Below are 21074 nucleotides of genomic sequence, written 5' to 3'. Positions count from 1 at the left end.
AAGGGTTGGGTTGGGAGGAATTAATAAGAATATTGATCAAGATGAATTGTATTATTAAACTACTTTGTGGAATGGCAACTCCTTTGAACAATTTAAGGACAATAAAAATATTTTCTAAAAATGAAAAAAAACCTCTTTTATGAAAGAGACTAGAAAGCTACCTTTCCAAAGGACTAGTGAAGAGCCTGAGACTAGCTTACCTATTAAAGAAATGGTAAAACTATTCATCTTAATCATTAACGAATTCATTTGGCACTCATCAATCACTTGATTGGCTTCTGGTATTATATTAAGTACTATATTGGTGTTACAAGACAGAGTATTATTGTCTCAAGTGTACATATAACTTGGATCAAAATTGCAAGTAATGAGGAAATTATGGGGAAGTAAATTTCATTCTTTTAATACAAAATGTCTACCTGTGAAATGGATCTAAACATCTATAGTGCTGGCAGAATTTGTGAATGGAAATATTAATATCACCCTATTTAAATTCCTTCAATCAGGTCACCTCAGGTGGATTATCTCAAATCCCCATTTTCCTTTCAATGTCATCTTAAGAGTTTATAATTGAGGACATAGTATTGCATGCATTACCTCATTGAATGTATTTTATAAAATCAGGTTTCTTAGCACATATTTTAGATATGAAAGCTAATACTTATTTCTCATTTTTAACAAACTCGTCATAACACTTCCTGTATTAACTCTTGATAGTACTTTCTGAAGAAACTCTTCTAAAATAATTATGCCCTAAACTAAGCTCATGCCTGTAATCCTAGATACTCAGCAGGCTGAGATCTAAAGATTATGGTTCAAAGTCAGTCTGGCCAGGAATGTCTGTGAGACTCTTAATCTCCAAAAACATACTCAGAATGGCCAGAAGTAGCTCTGTGGCTCAAGTGGTAGAGTGCTTGAACACAAAGAGGCTGAGAAATAGTGCCCAGGCCCTGAGTTCAAGCCCCAGGACTGGCAAAAATAAACAAACATATAAATACAAATTATGCCTTGTGTTATTTCTGTTACTATTAACTCTGTGCTGTTGAATAAAGTGTTGTTTTGTTAAATACATTTTATTGTAAAAATGCTGTACAGAGGGGCTACAGTTACATGAGCAAGGTAATGAGTACATTTCCTATCAAGCATTATTACCTCCTCCTTTGTTTCCCCCTACCATTTCTTCCCTCCTACCTACACAATTACACTTCCCCCTCTCCCAAAAATTGCAAAGTTGTTTTTCAACAGTGTCTTGTGCATCTCATTGTTACAATTGGTCAACCTTTATCCTCATTTAAGCATTTTGTTTTTTCCCTTCCCCTCCCCAAATTAGAGAAGTGTATATACAAAATGCAGAGCACCGATATTAAATACAGTGAAAACGGGTTATACCGTGGGGGAGGAGCATACAAAGCAACAAAAAATCACATGGTACATTATAAATATATTAGAAACAATAGCAAGAAAGAAAAAAAATACTTATGTCCCTATCTTGAGGTTCATTTCGCGTAACATCATCTTATATGGTCATGTGTACATAGCTTTTGATCTTTTCTGCTTGTCCCAGACATATAATAGTTATTGCAAATAAGGGAAACCATGGGACCTATGTTTCTTTGGGCCTGGCTTACTTCACTTAATATAATTTTTTCCAATTCTATCCATTTCCTAACAAATGGGGCAATGTCATTCTTTCTGATGGAGGCATAGAATTCCATTGAAAATGTGCTATATAGATAGATAGATACACACACACACACACACACACACACACACACACACACACACACACAATGGAATTCTCTCCCTCCATTAGAAAGCTTTAAGTTTGTCTACTTTGCAATTTTTGAACAAATTATGTGACTTCACAGTTTAAATGATTAACTGAGGTGTTAAAAATACACCCATATTGGTGATGATCATAATCAGAAATTTTAAAAGAGGAAAACTTTTTTTTCCTGAAAATCTAAGGCAATAGATTCTTCGGTGAAACCTATATTAGAATATTTTGTATACCAGTATACTATGCACACGGTTGACATTAAACATTGTGCTCTGTATTTTAAAAATGTATTTTTATAATAAATTATATCCACTTGGCTCTTGATTCTCTCACATCCACCTCTCACCTGGCTGGATGACAGTTACACCTCACCTTGCCACACCTACTTTGATTTTTTTAAATTTATTTTTTGTACTGGTGTAAAATCAAAATCCTCCCCTCCTCCCCCATAATTGCTTGGCTGAAGAGCTAACACTTGAGCCGTGCTCTTAGGCCCCTGTTCTTTAGTTGTAGAGAAAACAGTCCTAGCCAACATCAGTGAAGGGACAGACTCTGTGATTTTGAAATATTTAGATAAAGTGAGTCAGTGTTTTGTCGGCTGGAGTTGAAAAGGTATCATGTAGGTGTGTGGAAATTGTGCCTCCATTGTTTGTATCAGTTTTGCACAGACTTTATAAAGTGAATGGAGAAGATTGCTTCACGTTCCCATTTCTGTTCCTAAAGCTCCACCTGCTCCTTGCAGCTACGAGGGGGTGGTGGCTCTGTGATCTCTTGCTAGTGTCAGCGTAGCTCTTCCCTCTGTGATCTGCTCTGTATAAAATGACCATGTTGTGCCTATGACCAGATTCCTCTTTTAATGTGTTCTAACTACAATCTGACAGCATAGTGTTTTCTCTCACCAATTTTTCTTTCTTTGCACTTACTATAATTCTTTTTTTATTGTAAAAATACCATATGGAGGGGTTACAATTACATGGGCAGGGTAATGAGTACATTTCTTATCAAGCATTGGTGCCTCCTCCTTTGTTTCCCCTTCCTCTCCCTTCCCATCTCTACCCCCCCCAAAGTTGTAAAGTTCATTTTTCAACATAACATCTTGTACATTTCATTGTTGCAATGGGTCCACCTGTATCCTTATTTAAATAATGGGTTTTTTCCCTTCCCCTCCCCAAATTATACCAACATCAAATACAGTGAAAGCAGGGGTTACACCGTGGTGGAGGGACATACAAAGCAACAAAGAAATAATCTTATAAATATGTTAGAAATAATAGCAAGAAAGAAAAACCATTTGAGTCCTTATCTTGGGGTTCATTTCACTTAACATCAACTTATCCGAACTTTTCTGCTTGACTCAGACATATACTAGTTATTGCAAATAAAGGAAACCATGAGACCTATGTTTCTTTAGGCTTGGCTTACTTCACTTAATTTTTCCAAGTCTTTCCATTTCCTAACAAATGGGGCAATCTCATTCTTTCTGAGGCATGGAATTCCATTGTATATATATATACCACATTTCCTTGACCCATTCATCTACTGAGGGGCATCTGGGTTGGTTCCATATCTTAGCTAGGGTAAATAATACTGCAATAAGCATAGTTGTGCTGGTAGCTTTATTGTGGTCTTGTTTGTGATCATTTGCGTAAATGCCCAAAAGTGGGATTGCTGGGTCATAGGGAAGCTCTACGTGGAATCTTTTGAGGAACCTCCATCCTGCTTTCCAAAGTGGTTGAACAAGTTTACATTCCCACCAACAATGTAGTAGGATTCCCTTTTGGCCACATCCCTTCAGCATCTGTTTTTATTAGAGTTCTTGATTATAGCCATTCTAACTGGGGTGAGGTGGTATCTCAATGCTGTTTTGATTTGCATTTCTTTTATGGCTAGGGAGTTTGAGCATTTCTTCATGTGTCTATTGGCCATCCTTCTTTCCTCTTCAGAGAAGTTTCTCTTTAACTCTTTAGCCCACACACAGGAATTGCGTGAGCAGGCTGAGAACAGTCAAAGAGAAAAACAGGAATTGTGTGAGCAGGCTGAGAACAGTCAAGGAGAACTACAGGAATTGCATGAACCCGAGGAAGCTAATCAAAGAATAATACAGGAATTGTGAGGGTGGGATGAGAATAGACAATGATCAATAGAGGCATCCATGGAATCCATAAACAGACAGCTGAAAGAATTCAGGGAGACCACAAAGTGAATGCTTGAATGGAGTCCGACAGAAGGAATGGGAGTCCAAGGAAACCATACCCAATCAACTAAGTGATTTGAGAATAAACACTGAACACCAAATTAAGGAAGTAAAGAAGTTCATACAAGATCTAAAACAAAGCTCCAACAAAGAATTTGAAGCCATCAAAGGTGATCAATTAGAAGGAAAAGAAATAAAAAACAAAGTAGAAAGTCTTGACAGTAGGTTAGACCGTGCAGAATTTTTTAATTTATATTTTTAGATTGGCACCAAATTTACCAAGTACCATTTGTGAGTACACAGACTAGGGAATGGTAATCTGCAGACACTAATCCAATCTGCTTTCCCAAATCAAACAGCAAGCAAAGCCAATTATTAGAGCCTATATTTAAAGCCACGTGGGTTGTGTGGAAGGAGAAAATAGTAGAAATAGTAGAAGCTGGCTTTGCCACAGAAGGAGCATCATTAGTGCTGTTAACTTCTAAATTTTAAATGCACTTACATTCTAGATATTTTAAACCTTTTGGACATGTGTTGTAAAGCTAGTGAAAAGTATATTATAACTGTAATTCAAATCATAATTGGTGACATTAACAACTCCCTACAATAACAGACTGTGAAATGCACAAACTCAAGGCCCTTATATAATTTTTTAAGTTCCCAGGATTCAAATTAAAATACTAACTCCCAGCGAAAGCTAATTCAGTTTTCTACAAAGTTATCTGAAGAATAGGACATTCTAAGAGAGTGATATGAAGAGGTAATTATTATAATCAATATATTTTTATAACTCTGCTGTGGAAATCTTTCACTTGTTATTTTAATCCTGACCGATGAAGCACCCCTCCCACCCCACCCAGGTATGGCACAAATTGCTTTCTTTAGCATAATCAATCTGCTTCTGCCAGATTGATCAACTAATCAGTTACCTTGAAGTGGTATGTGTTTTCATGAATAATGCATAAAATATCAAGGAGCCAATTAAGGAAATAAATGAAAAGTGGCCTGAGAGTAGAAAAAGCATAGAGATGGGGGTTGGAGAAGACACAAAGGGCTTAGATGTGCAGAGTGGCTTCCACTTTTAACCTGTAGGGTGGTACCAAGGATGAAGACACATAAAGAGATGAGCACTAACAAAACACCATAGAGACCCAGACCCAGACAGCAAGGAAATCAAGCATGATGAGGACAAATGATTAAACCTGATGTTACAGTTATCAATAAAGGTATTATCTAAGACAAAAAAGAATTCCAATTCGGCTAATACATAGTTGTGCCTTTACTCAGGATCATTAGTGTGTGTATTTAATCCATAAATGCTACAAATAATAAAGAAAAACAATTCTCTGTTCTCTCATCTGAGATAGCTCTTTGAAACAGATTTTTATAGAGGTTTGGCTGCCTATTTTCACCATATAGTGCAATTATGATTTTAGCTCATTCCTGATGCTTTAACTTAAAAAATCATTGTCAAGGTGATGTACAGAGGGCTTCCAATTACATAAATAAGGTAGTGAGTACATTTCTTGTCTAACTTGTTACCCCTCCCTCATTTTTCTCCGTTTTCCTCCTCCAGAGTGGTCTAAGGTGCCAGACTCCAGCTTAGCTTTCCTGATATATGTTTTTAATGTTTCTCTGGTTCTTTGTACTTTGGGCCACTTCTCACTGTTTCATGGAGTACTGGTTTTAGATGTTTCTACATTATTAAGCAAACTCCTTCTCTTGACATTTTCCCCATTTTCCTCACCTTGCTAGTTTACTCTTGCGGATGAATGTGAGGATCTTTGGTGTTTGCTTGCATTGTCTGAAACTCCCAGCTGAGATTCTCACTTGGATTAAATTCAAGCAGTAAATGAATGACCATCCCTTACAGCTATAACATATATGGTATATAGCATCCCCCAGTGAGAAACATACAAAACACATACACATGTAAACATATGTACATACATTGTACACACTCATATACATATGTACATACATTGTGCACACACATAAACATTTGCGAGACACAGTGTATACAAGTGTATTCAGATACATATTCCAGAATTCTGGAATGTGTTTACTTCCATTCTAGAATAAATACACGATGTTTGAACACTGGCCTCTAGATATTTAACTAGACTTTTGGCCCTGTGTATTTGATTGTATTGAGAATGTTCTGCCTGTCACCAGTGTCTCTGACAACCTAGTTGCTTCTTATGTAATTCTCTTATATCATTCTCCCTGGAAGCCACATGAAGTATAACCCTAGGAACTATAACCCCCATCTCATGCTTCAGTGTGCTGTTCAGACAAAATGTTCACCGTGCAATAATAAAACCACATTTTTTGTATGAACTCAAAGTGTGCACCTTAGAGGTTTTACAACAGGAAAATGTATATTTTTAATAAGTTTTTTATTGTGAAAATACTGTGCAGAGGGGTTGCAATCACATGAGCAAGGTAATGAGTACATTTCTTATCAAGCACTGTTGCCTCCTCCTTTGTTTTTCCTGTACCATCCCTTCCCTCCCACCTCCACAACTGCATTTCCCCTCCTTGCCTTTTCAATATAGTGTCTTGTACATCTCACAAATAAGACCATACTAAAGGTACCAGCACAACTATGTTCATTGCAGCATTATTTACCATAGCTAAGATATGGAACCAACCCAGATACCCCTCAGTAGATGAAAAATGTATATTTTTAATGGAATGTCTCATATAAAATTATGTTTTAGCTTAAATAATAAGTGTATTTTTTTCTTTTTTTGTAAGTGTATTTCTTACCATACTGTCTTGGTTACTGTTTTATGGTTGTTGTTATTTTATTTGGCTTGGTGCCAGTCCTGGGGCTAGATCTTAGGGCCTGAGTGTTGTCCCTGAGCTTTTTCATTCAATGCTGGTGCTCTGCCACTTGAGCCACGGCTCTACTTCCAGCTTTTTGGTGATTAATTGGAGATAAGAATCTCATAGACTTCCCTGCCCTGGTTTAACTTTGAACCTCAACCTTCAGATCTCAGCCTACTGAGTAGATAAGATTATAGGCCTAAGACACCTAGCTCTGCATGGTTGCTGTTTTCCAAGTATAATTTTTCCTATGGAAGTAAGTATCCTTTTAGGCTATTCAGTTCTGATCCTATAAATCGAAATTTTTATCTTTTTCCAAAATACTCTTTTCAAGTACCTCAATTACTTAAATTTATCTCTAAACCCTCTCCAAGTTTGTTTCAACTTCTTTCTAGATTCATTCCATTTTTCCCCTCAAGATTCTTTAAACGTTAGCCTGCTTCACATTCTAATTAACAAATTACCGTGTAATTGTGGATACAAACATATCAATGTAGCACAGATAAGTTCCTATCTATATAATACTTTGTTTCTCAGATGCATGTACAATTCCTAAAATTAAATATCACTAAATATTAATCCTTCAATAGATTTAAATCTTAAATGTTCAGGTTTTTCTAGGCTAGCACTTTAGTTCTTCAAACTATAGCATTAATGAACATCTGATTAATTTGAGGATGTTTTTATAATCAGTATTACTTTTAAAGCAATTTTGAATTTTTATGGATGTCACTAATAATAGTGAAATATTTAGAAAATCCTAAGAAAAAAGACAATTAGTATTGGTAATGAAATACTTATATGTTTGGCAGTTATTCATAGTTTTCATCAGAATTTTTAAGATTGATGGGGAAAATAAGCACCAAGTATATTAAAATTTTATTATCAAAATTCATCTTTATTTATGTACATGCACATGTTTATTTTTGCCACAGAGTATTCAAATCATACATCTAACTACTCTCAAGTTTAAAGTTAGTAATTCTGTGAATAGAATTAGTCAATAATGGTAAACCTTTGAATGTTTGCTGGATTCCATTCATTAAAAGTTTGTAGTGTGATTTAACATGTAGCCATATATAAGCCCTCCCAGAGTTGAATAATAGAAATAAGCATAAGGATTTGATCTGAAGACCTATAGTTCTTATTTTTTTTAATTTAATGTCACTGACTAAGCTTCAGTTTATCTTAACAATAAGAACATTTGCTTGGAAATAAGATGCAATTAATTTTGCCTGAATGAATAACATTTTCCAGAAAAGAAAAACCTCATTATTGCTAATGTGTTTCACTGTTAGTATCTATGGCTTTCAGATATGGCATTTCATTTGTTTTTGGCTTTTTGTCTCTGCAAATGTGCAGACTCCTGCTTCAATTAGATAACGTCTCCCCAAGTTTGTAGCTCTGAACCTGGGATTGGAATTTGAACAAAAATGCAATTATATCTTTCAGGAGAAATGAGAAATGATTCATTTGTTTCCTATCTAGTATATGGAAGATAAATAACCTCTCATCATTTAATACATAGCTCATGAGCTGTGCATTGTGAGGATGGCATTGTAGCTAATAAGATAGTGTTCTTTTTCGGCTTCAAGTTTCCAGTCACATTCCACCTTTTGTGAAAACACTGGGGATAAATTATTCCTTTGTAGGAGAATTCATTACCAGCAGTTGATAGCTCATGGCTGAAATATCTTATGGGAATTACAGAAAGCATATTTTTTTTCCTGAAATTAAAAGAAATGATCTTTCCAAAACCAGCCTTTGGTTGGCATGCAATACTTGTTTTGGAATATTTACAAAGCCTCATATGTCTTCCTTTTCAGTTGGATTTTAAAATTAAAAAACAACAACAACCTTCTTTTCATTGGAAGAAAATACTCCTTCACTTGCTAATTGGAACATGAGCAAATATGTATGGTTTTTAATTCACAAACTGAGTGGACTATTAATTTAAAAAATAAACAAGAATTGTACCTTGCACTGAAAAGATTTTACGGATTTTGGTCATTGCTTTTCAAGTATAATTTTTAGGGGGTTCAGAAAGATGTTTTCTTAGGCTACTTGATTCTGACCCTACAACTTGACATTCTAAACTTTTTTTTTACAATTATTCTTTTTAAACACTCTATTCTCTGTATTCCTCTCCACACTGGCCACAAATTATTCCAAATTCCTTCTAGGTTACGTTTTAGAGAGTTCTAAATTCAGCCCAACTCATTTTCTAATTAACGATAAATCTCAACTTTCTAAGATTCTTTATTCTCTTACTATTTGTGGTGCTCTAAGTAATGAAATTCAATTTTATAGTTCCTGTAATATTTAAAGTAGACTGATGATTAATTAAAACAAAAATGTGCTCTTATGAATTTCTCATGTAAATATACTTAAAACCCAAATGAGATTGACTCAGATCTTGGTATATATAGTTAATATTTATCAAGATTTGATAGAGATAATGCTTCTTCTTCTTCTGGGGCTGCATCAACTATCAGATGAGCAAATGGGGTGAACATATGTATTATTAAATAATGGACCAGAATGTGTTATTACTTTGAAAGTTAAATAAAATATGTGAGAAATATATTCCCTGTTTGGGTAATAATATATTTGGGTAATGGGAGACTAAAGCTCATTAAATACCAATTATTTTCGCATCACACACAATCCTAATCAAAACCTCAGCAATGTCTTCGGTAGCCACTGGCAAACTGTTTCTAATATTCTTCAAATAAAGAAAAAGGCATAGAATAGCAAACACAACACTGAAGACAAGAAGGTGGCAGAGGGTCTCACCACCATATTTCAAGGCACCGTGCAAAACAATAATGTGCAGGCAAAGGATGAGCATCAGAGATGGACGGAACAGAGTGAGGGGCTGGGGCCAGGCCCTCTCCATAGTCACTTACCTGTGGCCAAAGACATGGAATGGAAAACGGAGAGTCTTTATTGTTTGGTGAAAAGTGCCAAAAATAATGCTTACGTTTATATGCTAAAATATAATCTCCCTCAAGATCATATAAATAGACCATAGTCTATTTATTGAGACAACTGAAAATAGACCATAGAGCTAAATAATTTTAATAAAAGAATAAGTATAAGCCATCTGGAAGAAAACAAAAGAGATCATCTATGCATTATCATATTTGTAGATGAATTTCTAAATATAATTTTATGGCTATTATCGATGAAGGCCCTAACAATTTAACTCAACCTTGACAGTAAAGAGAAGAGACAAAATACAGACTGGGGGACATGCAAGACGCATCTTATGATGTCCCCATATCCAAGATAAAGAGAGAACCCTTAAAACTCAGTAAAGAGGAAACAAACATTGGTTTATCTAGACAGACACTACCAAAGAAGACACTCAGGTGACCAATAAGCACACAACAAAAGATGCCCAACATCATTTGTCATAAAGTTAGTGCCCACTAAAACAAGTGTGAAATCATACTATTAAGTTATTATTCTGACCAACACCTGGCCACCACACAGAGACAGAAACAGAGACAGAGACAGAGAGAACTATGAATACTAATTATAAGCAGTAATTACAAGAAGAGCTTACATTCATTGTTGATGGGAATGCAAACATGATGCAGCTACTTTGTAAGGCAGTTTGATAATTTCTTATAAAACAAAACATAGCCTCGCAAAATTCAGTAATCATATTGCTCACTATTTTCCCATTGAATTGAAAATGTTGTATATGGACACATACCCAGAGCCTGCACAGTTAGCTTAATTGTAGCTTTATTTATAATTGGCAAAAAGTGAAAGAAACCAAATGTCTTTGAACAGGTGGATGGATAAGAAACTGTAGTAGAGCTGTAAAACCAGTAAGCATAAGTGTGCTAAGAGGCAGTACAACAGCATGGAGCAATATTAAACACAGAATCAAAGCAAAAGAAGCAAATTTTACCAGCCAATATATCATATATCTTATATGATATATAATTTATGTGAATATCATATGATATTCTGTCAAAGACAAACTTACTTTTGAAACTAGTATACATGTATTAGTTAAATTGACAGTGAATAGGGAATCCAGATTCTCACCCTTGGAACAGGAATGTATAGATAAGTAAGAAGAAAAGACTATAATAATTGATTATATTTGGTGACACCAAATGAACTTATATTTAGCCCAATGTTGACACAAATAAATTGACATACATACACATATGCATTGTGTGTATGTGTGAATATATATGCTATAGGCAATATAATAGCATGAATTAATATTTTATGGAAACTCTTCACTGTGTATATACACTTGGGAATGTTGTGTATGAGTGTATTCCCTTGTTCTGTAAGGAACAATGACTCGCTATTATCAAAGAGCATACCTAGCAACCAGATGCTGGTTTGGGTCGCTATTCTTGAACAAAAGTTCCCAGCATGCCTCTGGAGACATGGTTGTTTCTTAGCCTGCATTATGAGATATCAAATTTATGAGTGATTCACCTTAATATGCCTGAAATAAATGTTTTAAAAAATACCTGTAGAGTTAGTCAAAAGGACATGGACTAACAACTAGCATAGAGTGGCCCAAAGTGAACCAAAAAATAGGTCAAATAACATTGATAGTAGCCAAGGTATAAACTCAATATTTATGTCTACATTGATAGCAATAAGAGATTAGGTAAATAAATAAATGGGAGAAATGCCTTCTATACAGCTCTTGTATAGAAGAGTTTCAATTAATTTATATTTGGAAGATAATGTTAATTTATGTCAGAACAATACATTCCAAGATGTAGGATATTAAAGTACCTTAAATTTGGATCACAGAGTTACTTCCTTCTAATGAGTGCCTGAGGCTTGTCTAGTTCCCAATTAAATATACTGGCAAATACAATCAGGTAATCAAAATTAACTTTACTAGGCATAGTCCATATTGACTGTTTATGGTCTAGTCACCAGTGGTGACCTCCACATCCATCATACAGTGTATTCATGAGATCAGCATCAGAACCGTTCCTGTGGTGGCCATTCTACAAAATACCTGACAGGGTCTTCATAATTGTCAAGATCATCACAAGCAACTGAAGTCGGAGAAATCATCACAGATGGAAGAATTTAAAGGAGACCCAGTGACTACCCATGATGTTAAGCAGATAAAATCCTGGGAACTAAAATTAACTTTAGATTAAACCCAACAAAGCATGCACATTGGTTCCCTACGGCAAATAGTAACCCAGCCAGATAATGAATTACAAGTAGAGAAAATTGGCTGTGGTTATATAGGAAATGGCCATCCTCAGTATGATCTCCACAGTCGCTCTGTAATGCTAAGATATTATAATTTTTTTTAAAAAAAAGCTTGTTAAATAAAAGAGGATACAGAATCAAATGTGCCATGATGGGGAGGGGGGTCATTATCATTACACATAGGTCCCAGTTCATTATGACAAAACAAGGAAGCTTTATAATGAAAGCAAACAACAAATGCTATGTACTTTCAAAAGACAAACATTGTACATTTCACTTACAGCATGAGGTTTAAAAGTAGCTTTGGGCAAGGTTCCTGTGTCACATGCCTCTAATCCCCATGGAAGGTTGAAAACAGGAAGCTTGTGGTTTGAAACTGTGCTGGGTAACAAAAGTTAGGATAGCACTTTCTGAAAACCCATAGCTGGGGAAGGTGGCAGGTGCTGGACATCTTTGCTGAGATTGGATGGATCGTGTTTTTCAGGCTACCCCTAGGCAGAAAAGTCCAGTATACTTCATCTACAGAAAAAAAAACCAAAAACTTAAGTGTTGTGTTCAAGCCCTGTCATCCCAGATATGACAGGAAGCAAGTACAGGCAGCTTGCATTTCAAGCAGGTACCTATGCAATAAAAGAGAAGCCTAGCTTACAATTGAACAGTGCAAGAAAGCTCTCAGGGAGCCCCTCAGGACTACAGTGCCTGTCTAGCACGATGAGGCCATGAGTTCAAAGCCAGAACCACCCAACAAAGTCAGAATAGTTCTTCTGCTCTGGACAGTTGATATTTAAACATTATTGCCCTTTAAAAATTATTTAGTTTTTCAACTAAATCAAAGCATGAAGTTGGGTGATAAGGAGCCCAAAGAACCCAGAGCGTTAAAGTCACAAGCCAGCACAGTGCTCTTTGCAAAATGTTCTCTCCTGGGTATTTTCATGACATCATCAGAGAATTCTTTTCCATAAAATTCCCTGTGTTTTTCACAGCCAAATCTGGCCCAGAGTATGTAGGATGCTTCAAAAAATGTATAAAATACAGTTAAAATTAGCATTTTATGTGTTAAAAAGGGAGAAATGGATGCAAGTTGAAACCTATACTCTTAGTCCCTATGGTAATGTCCCTCAGTTGCTATTTCATGAGGGGAGAGCAGGAAGGATTAACAGGCCCAGAGGGAGTTCCAAGGTCATCATCAGCATTAACTAGAAGAAAGGGGAAGGACCTCAGGAGTAATTATTCATGCACTCCTGTGGTAGGACTAATACTACACTTCCCTGGGTCGCCTTGAGTTCCCACAGACACCAGAAACCTCTAGATTCAGCAGGTGTCATTTCCTGCATCACCAGAGGCAGGAAAAATGATCAGAGAGAATTTCCATGATCAGAAATGCCTATTTTGTTAAATGCATATTTTGTTAAATGCACTGTTATTCATTTTTACTTGTCACAATTGATTGAGCTGAGAATCTTATCAGAAAGCATCCTACAGAACAGAACTGTTAAAACTGAATAAAAATGTATATATTTTCAATTTGGAGGATTAAATGAATGTTTTTGAATAGCTATCTTATAATGGCAGGAAGGTTGACACTGATTTTTAACATGTTTATTTTTTTTGTAAATTACTGTGCAGAATTCCACAGTATGGTATGGATTCACTTATAAAACTGAAACACACTTTACTAAAAATAAAAAGCCACATAGTACTCAGATATGTAAATGTATGCTGGCAATGAGTACTGTAGAGGAAAGATATCAAAACTGAAAAAGAAAGTTGGAATAAAGTTTTTACCATGGTAATTATTTTATATACAAATAGTTATTTTCAAAAGAAATCTTTCAAGTACATTTAATATGTCAATGTTAAGAGACATGTAATTTTTTCTAATATGGAGTACTGCTTCAGTGAGGTCAGAAATCTAAAACTGAATAGAATTATCATTTATAATTATCATAGGCACAAATCCTTATCAAGCATGTCATACAAAATCATTCTTATAACCTGTGTGTGTGTGTGTGTGTGTGTGTGTGTGTGTGTGTGTGTGTGTGTGTATTGGTTTCTGGGGCTTGAACTCATGGTTTGAGCAGTATTCCTTATCATTCTGGTTTAAGGCTGGTGCTCTACCACTTCAGCAGCATTCTACTTTCAGCCTTTTTATTTGTCAACTGGGGAGCAGAGTACCACAGACTATTCTGAAAGGGCCGTCATCAAACCACAGCCTTTTGATCTCAGCATCCTGAGTATTGAGAATTACAGGCGTGGGCCACCAGAGCTCAGCTTCCTCTATATCAGCTTTTAATTTTTCCAGAAGGAAGAACAAGGAATTCAGATACTCTACTTAAAAGACAGTTGTATATTAACCAGAATTAGACTTCATATATTCAAATGATGCAGGTAAACCAACGTTGAGAACCACTAAAGGCATAAAAGGACTTAGAATTAACAAAACTATAAGGCTTCTATATTAAGCAAAGTAGATAGATGTTCCACTATATTAAATGTTCCAAATGCATGACAATAATAGTGAAAATAGAGCATTTCCTACATACTATATTTTGACTCTAGGCTTAATCTTCTGTCAGGATATGTTCAACTAAAAAAAACACTATTGACTATTATTTTTGGGAAATCTGGCAAAGATTATCTAAATTACATATACTGTTACTTTTATGCAATGTATGTTTTCAAATGTTATTTTATCTGAGGGATTCCACAGGTATCATCTGTTTATTCTGACATTTGACACAGCTTTCCTAACCTATGGCTCCAATTATTTTAAATAAACATTTATACAACCTTCTTGGTAGGATTTGAGCCAAGTCTTAGTCTTAAAGGACTAGTATTCTGCACTTGCTTATAACAAATATGCACCTGCTTCCTAGCACAGAGTTGGCTTGTTCCTGTTGGAGGGAATTTTACAGATGGGCAATTATGCTTTGGATTTTTGAAAAAAAATATTCATCCATTCACATGGGGAAAATCCTCTAGGTTCTTCAATGATGCTCATAGTGCAAGACAGATGGACCATCAGTGATATGAAAGCATTGTCCTGAAAGCAAGCATTATAATTTCAGAGGTAATGTATTATAACCTCTGGTTAATTGCCATGATCACATGACCTTTATACTAGGTTTAAAGATACAGAACCTTGGAGCTATACCAGACTATTCCATAGCAGATAAGCAGAACAGGAAAAGGGTCTTTGATTTCTGAGCAACAGCTTTGTATGAGCAGCAAGTCTACCCCAAACTGCAAGGTGGGTTTGAATGTTTAAAGATTGTTGAACATCCAACAAAACACTTATTTTGTCTAATTGTATCCATTGTATACTTTTTAATTTTTTTTGTCAGTCATGGGGCCTGAACTCTCTAGGCCTGGGCGCTGTCCCTCAGCTCTTCAGCTCCAGGCTAGCGCTCTACCACTTGAGCCACAGTACCACTTCTGTTTCTGCTTATATGGTGCTAAGGAATAGAACCTAAGGGCCTCATGCATGCAAGGCCAGCATTCTACCACTGAGCCACCTTCCCAGCCCCCATTGTACACTTTTTTGAAATAATCATGTGTTGGTAACTTATAATTTTTAAAGACCTAACCATTTCTTTTAGATGTGGGACTTCAATATTTATTTAACAGACAGGAGGAATTAGAAAAGGGGGACTAATAAGTACTGAGTTACTGAAGAGTAAAAAGTTCCGATATACAATTTGCACTACAGACAGCCTCCATGTATTGCACATTACAATGCTACAATAAAAAATTTAGAAGTTCTCACCATGAACATATAATATTTGAGGAGTTATATATTTAACCTGACTTAAACATCATACATATATATTATTAAAAAGAATCCATGAATCTGTATAATTTTAATGCTTCTATGTGTCACTTAAAACTAAATTTAAGATTTGTAAGTTTTCCATTAGCCATTTTTCTTCTTTGGTATATGAATTCAAAAGAAATATTGGTAAGTGTATATCAAAATAATCTAAATCCATTCCATGTAACCTCAGTAATAACTTCTGAGCAACTTAAGTATGGAGAGATACTTTTCCAACGGCAGTGATTTTAAATAGGAATTTGAATTTTATATTATTTAAGCATCACTATCCCTACAAAATTTCCTTAGTCAAATTTTCCAACTTGAACTTGTAAATATGAATATGTATTTACACACTCATTCTCTCTAACCCATTTTTCTCCCTCCTTTTTTCCCTCTTTGTTTTCCTCCCTCCATCACCCTGTCCATTTCTCTCTCAACTACTCTCTCCCTCTCTTCCCTTCTCATTGTCTCCTCTTCTCAGATAACTGTAGTATTTTTAGTTATCCTGTTGTTTGCTGCCCAAATTTACAGGAGCTCATGAGGAAAAGAATCTGGCCTTCTGTAGACATGTTCATCTCACAATGACAACTTTACCTCCTCCACTCTGTTTTCTTCATTCTCTGTCCTAGTTCTCACTCATCTCATCTTTTATTGGCTCTCTGCTCTCTCTTTCTGTCTCTCTCTCTCTCTCTTCTGCTCCATTCAGTCTGCAATACTGAAAATAAAGACTAGACACTTCCTATGAAATATGATGAACATTCTGTCATTCATGTTACAACCTCAAGTGATAGCATTACACATTCACTTGGATTATGACCTTGAACAAAAGCCTCAAGGATAAAAGCTTATTGGGGTGGGAGAGGTGATCACAGGAAGTACAGACATGAGAAGGGGGAAAATGAAAGAATGGTAAGAAGAAAGCCTACGATTGTCCAATTCCCTTGGACAACATTGAGGGAGAGTTTGCATCATGCTTCCATGTTATGCCAATCCTGGAGGAAGGGAACAAATATTTATCCACAGGGCTTCTCTCCACAACACAACCTCCCCGCGTTGCCATTTCCTTTTGCTGAGTTAGATCCCTTGTCCAGAAGAGTCTCAGGTGCCTCCTTTGGAATTCACTGGACATACATAGGACAAGATATGACAGGAATGCCAACAGTGCCTGAGAAGAATTATTTCCCTGCTATATTTTTATACATGTTTAATGTCTGGATGTGACATTTTCCTTGTGTTACTCTATGTCTGATTGGATTAGAAGAAATGGTTTCCCTCTCCTGATTGGTTCTACCCTGCACACTTTTGCGGGTAGTGATTCAGAGGGTGCTATTGGTCATGTGCCTTTTTAAAGGCAGAAGAGGCAAGACTCAGGGGTGAAGTTTCTAGTCCTGGTCTCTGGATTGCAAGGAAGATGAATAACAATGACTCTGCTTTTGTGTGGGTCTTCGCTTTCCAAGATGGTTTCAGTTAATGGTTCTGTAGCCCTGTACAATTTGCTTATTGTGTTTTAGCTATTATCTTCACCTGAGTAGCTAGGAGTACAGGCTACGCCCATCAGCACCTTGCTCTTAAGCGGAAATATTAGCCCCACACAGACGTGGAAACAGTGATCAAATAAGTGGAAGGATGATGTTTTGCTACTTCAGAGATGCTTGACATTTGCTCGTTATTTGTGTCACCCTCCCATCGACCAGATTCTGGCTGTGCAACACATAGATATAAAATGGTAATATTTCTAGCACTTTTTTTTAAAAAAGACCAATATTTTTTCATTTTATGTGTTGTCATCTGTGAACTATGGGTGTAGGCCATTTGAGAGTTGGGTAGAAAATTGAAAAATAATTTAATATATATACGTAATATGTATTACATTACATCTCTATCTATCTTGTAGTTTAATGGTTTCAATCATTGCACCTGCTACAACTTCAGTTTTTCTAGGTCACTCAAGTCGCTGGCATTTTATAATTTCAGAATGGTTACAGCAAGTTGCCATTTAGCCTAGTTTTTCTTTTCCAGTATGGCTATACATGATAGGATACACTTAAGTCTGTTTTCTTCTAGGCATGCAGAGAAACAGATTGCAAACACCCTATTCGGGGCGTCTGCTGTAACATTTTCCCTGCAGGATTTTACTTGGCAGGATGGTTACGTTATTACAGGGGAATCTGCAGTGCACAGGACTGTGGTCCTTTCTCTATCATAGCCTTCACCTCTTCACACCTGCGAACCAGTCATTGTCCTGGATTCTTCATATGTCTGGAATTGCTTGCTAGATTGAAACTTACAAGGTGATAGAGTTCCCTAAATTTGTTTATTTATTGACCATTCTGGGCCTTGAACTCAGTGTCTCATGCTCTTTGCTTGGCTTTCTTGCTCACACATGGTGCTCAGCCACTTGCACCGGGCCTCCAGCCTAGCTCTGTGGTAATTAATTGCTGGCAATGGAAATCTCAAGGACTTGTCTGTCCTGGCTGGAATCAAAATGCAATTTTCTGATTTCATTCATCTGAGAAGCTAAAATTTCAAATGTGTGCCCTCAGTTCTGGGCTATGCATATTTTCCTAAATTCTTTAATCAACTTTGTGTATCAACTTATGTAAGCAAAATTTATACTTTGCCAATATTTATATAGTATTTCTTAACAGCTCATTTGTTAGATACATGAATGCGGCTCATGGAAGGATAGCCTTTCTATACAATACAGTTCAAAAATAAATCAGCTGTTAATCAATTTACCCACATTGTACACAATCATTTACAGTAATAGTTTTCTAAGGGGAACTCCAAATAATTAGCAGAAAATGGATGGTGAACTAGCATTAAAAGTCCAAAGCTGTACAAATTATTAAAAAGTAAATAGGACTTACAGGGTCTTATAATAAAAGTTTTAAAAATGTGCTGCAAAGTATAAAGTGAGAATACTAACCAAGAATAAGAAGTAAAATTTAATGTGAATTTATGTGGAGAACATTCTCCAAGATCAGGCCACAGCTGATAAGAAAATATGAGTTTCTCATAAGAAAAAAATTGAGTCCTTTACTGATAAATATTTATGGTGATATTTGTATTAGTCTTATTTCTTGAAACACATAGGGGAGATGTTTAAAATTCACTCATGAAAAAAATGTAAAGCATAAGCCAAGGAAAAACTTAAATATCTCATATGTACTCTTTAATTGGGAGTTGTTTTCTACATTCAGGAGACATGGCCACTATTACTGTCAAGTGTTTCAAATGAGGATAGCTCAAACCAATCTGTTCTACATACAAAACACAGGATAAAAATGGAAGTGTGTTAAAGAAGAAAAGTATTTTCAATATCTCACCAATAACTTATATTGATCATATGTGGAAACAGTTGTATGTACATACTAGATTAAATACAATATTTAAATAAAATTAATTTCATCTTTTTTTACTCTTTGAAGGATGCGTATGCTAGAAAACAAAATTGTATGTGATTCATATCATATTTCCATGGGAATTTTCAGTCTTACTATAATCAAAAGTGACAATGTAAGTTAAAGGAACAAAATACATATGGCTAGGACAGGAAGACTTACTGGCAATCCTCAAGGTTTTGAAGTAAAGGAAGAAATTAGAAAACAGCTGGTTAAACTCAATGTCCTTATGAAATCTTCTGTGTCAGAGGTTTGGCAGTCAACATGAAGATGATTGCAGTGATGACGCTAGAAATTGTAAAACTAGGCTTATGGAGACAGCAGCTTTGAATAATTGGTAGACACAAGAAGAATAATGTGTCCTATTAATAAGTGACATTTCTCATAGAGGATGCGAGGAAAAAATATTATGCAAAAGAGAAAAACACATGGACTTATCTATTTAACCTGTTACAAGTTTCTTAGTCATCATTTTTACAATCATTGGTAATGAAGGGTAAGTCAAAAACAAAACAAATTGGATACATAAGTCCTTCGATATTTTCCAGTGCTTGTGGAAAGCAACTGAAATGGGAGTCATATTTGTAAGCTCAATTCAAATCTTCACCCTTAACAATCTTCACTCTGAAAAGCATTCTTTTATAAAGTCAAATCGCAATCATAGGAAAAAGGAAAACAAAACTTCTAATCAATGCCCATCTTTCTGAGTCCTTGCTCCTGCTCTCTCTACCATAAAAATAAATACATAAGGTGAACAAAGAACAGAGTCTTGTGTGTGCTCATCTTGTTGCTGTTCTATCATGGTCTGATGCCATTGGCACTAGTTTTTAATAAAATTGCTTTGGGAGTGTTATTTTTCAACATTTCTCTTTTGTTTTCTTATATTTTACAAGATTTTATTTATCTGTCAGATATATCTGTGTGATATAAATATCCTATTAACATACTCCATGTACTGGGAGAAAAGGCCAGGATGAACAGAACAAACTATGTCATTTTTTTATTGTGAAAATACCGTACAGAGGGGCCCATTTTACCCAAACGATCACAAACAAATTATGTCATTTTATAACATTGAGAATATAAATCATACATCTCTGAAGAGTCATAGTTATGTTTGTAACACAATTTTCCTATCTATGAGAGACTATTCATTTTCTTTAAAAATTATCTTTAAGTTATTCTTCAAAGCACTATTTCATATGTACTTTTGTGGTTACTTTAATGATTTACCAATTAAATATTAGGAAGATTAAGCAACATCCTGAAAAAAAACTTTTAAAAGAAAGCACACTCCTAGAAAATACAGCATTCAAGTGGACACTCAAGAGGTATATCTAATGAAGTGCCTTTTTGTAAGGTGACACTATTTTGACATTTGTGTTCGAAGCAAGTACTCTAAGGAGATAAAAACGTAAGCTTGAGGCTGTCTCCTGGTGGAACAATAAAAATCTCTCCCTTTTATTTAAGAAAGTGCTAAATATACATTTGTTACCTTGATTCATCTGTGAACAAGCATTGTCTTTGGTAGCTTATGTACATAGGAACAAAGCACAGGAATGTTTGAACAGTTCTCTTACTGGAAGTTCTGCAAGGCATAATTTTGAAGGAGACAAAGAAAGACTGTATGGAAGCAACTCACCAGACACACACCAGGCACCCAGTGCCAGGTGGGGCTCGTCTACATGAGGATCAGAAGAGTCTGAAGCATAATTCATAAGCAAAGCATCACTTTTATGTAAAACTTGCCTAAAGTTATGTCAAAAGAAAGAATTCAGATTATGTATTCTTTCAAAAAGAGTTCTTGCTGCGCAAGACAAAGAGAATGCA

Source organism: Dipodomys ordii, unplaced genomic scaffold, assembly GCF_000151885.1.
Source record: "Dipodomys ordii isolate 6190 unplaced genomic scaffold, Dord_2.0 Scaffold56, whole genome shotgun sequence".
NCBI lineage: Eukaryota > Metazoa > Chordata > Mammalia > Rodentia > Heteromyidae > Dipodomys > Dipodomys ordii.
This window is presented reverse-complemented; position numbering follows the sequence as displayed.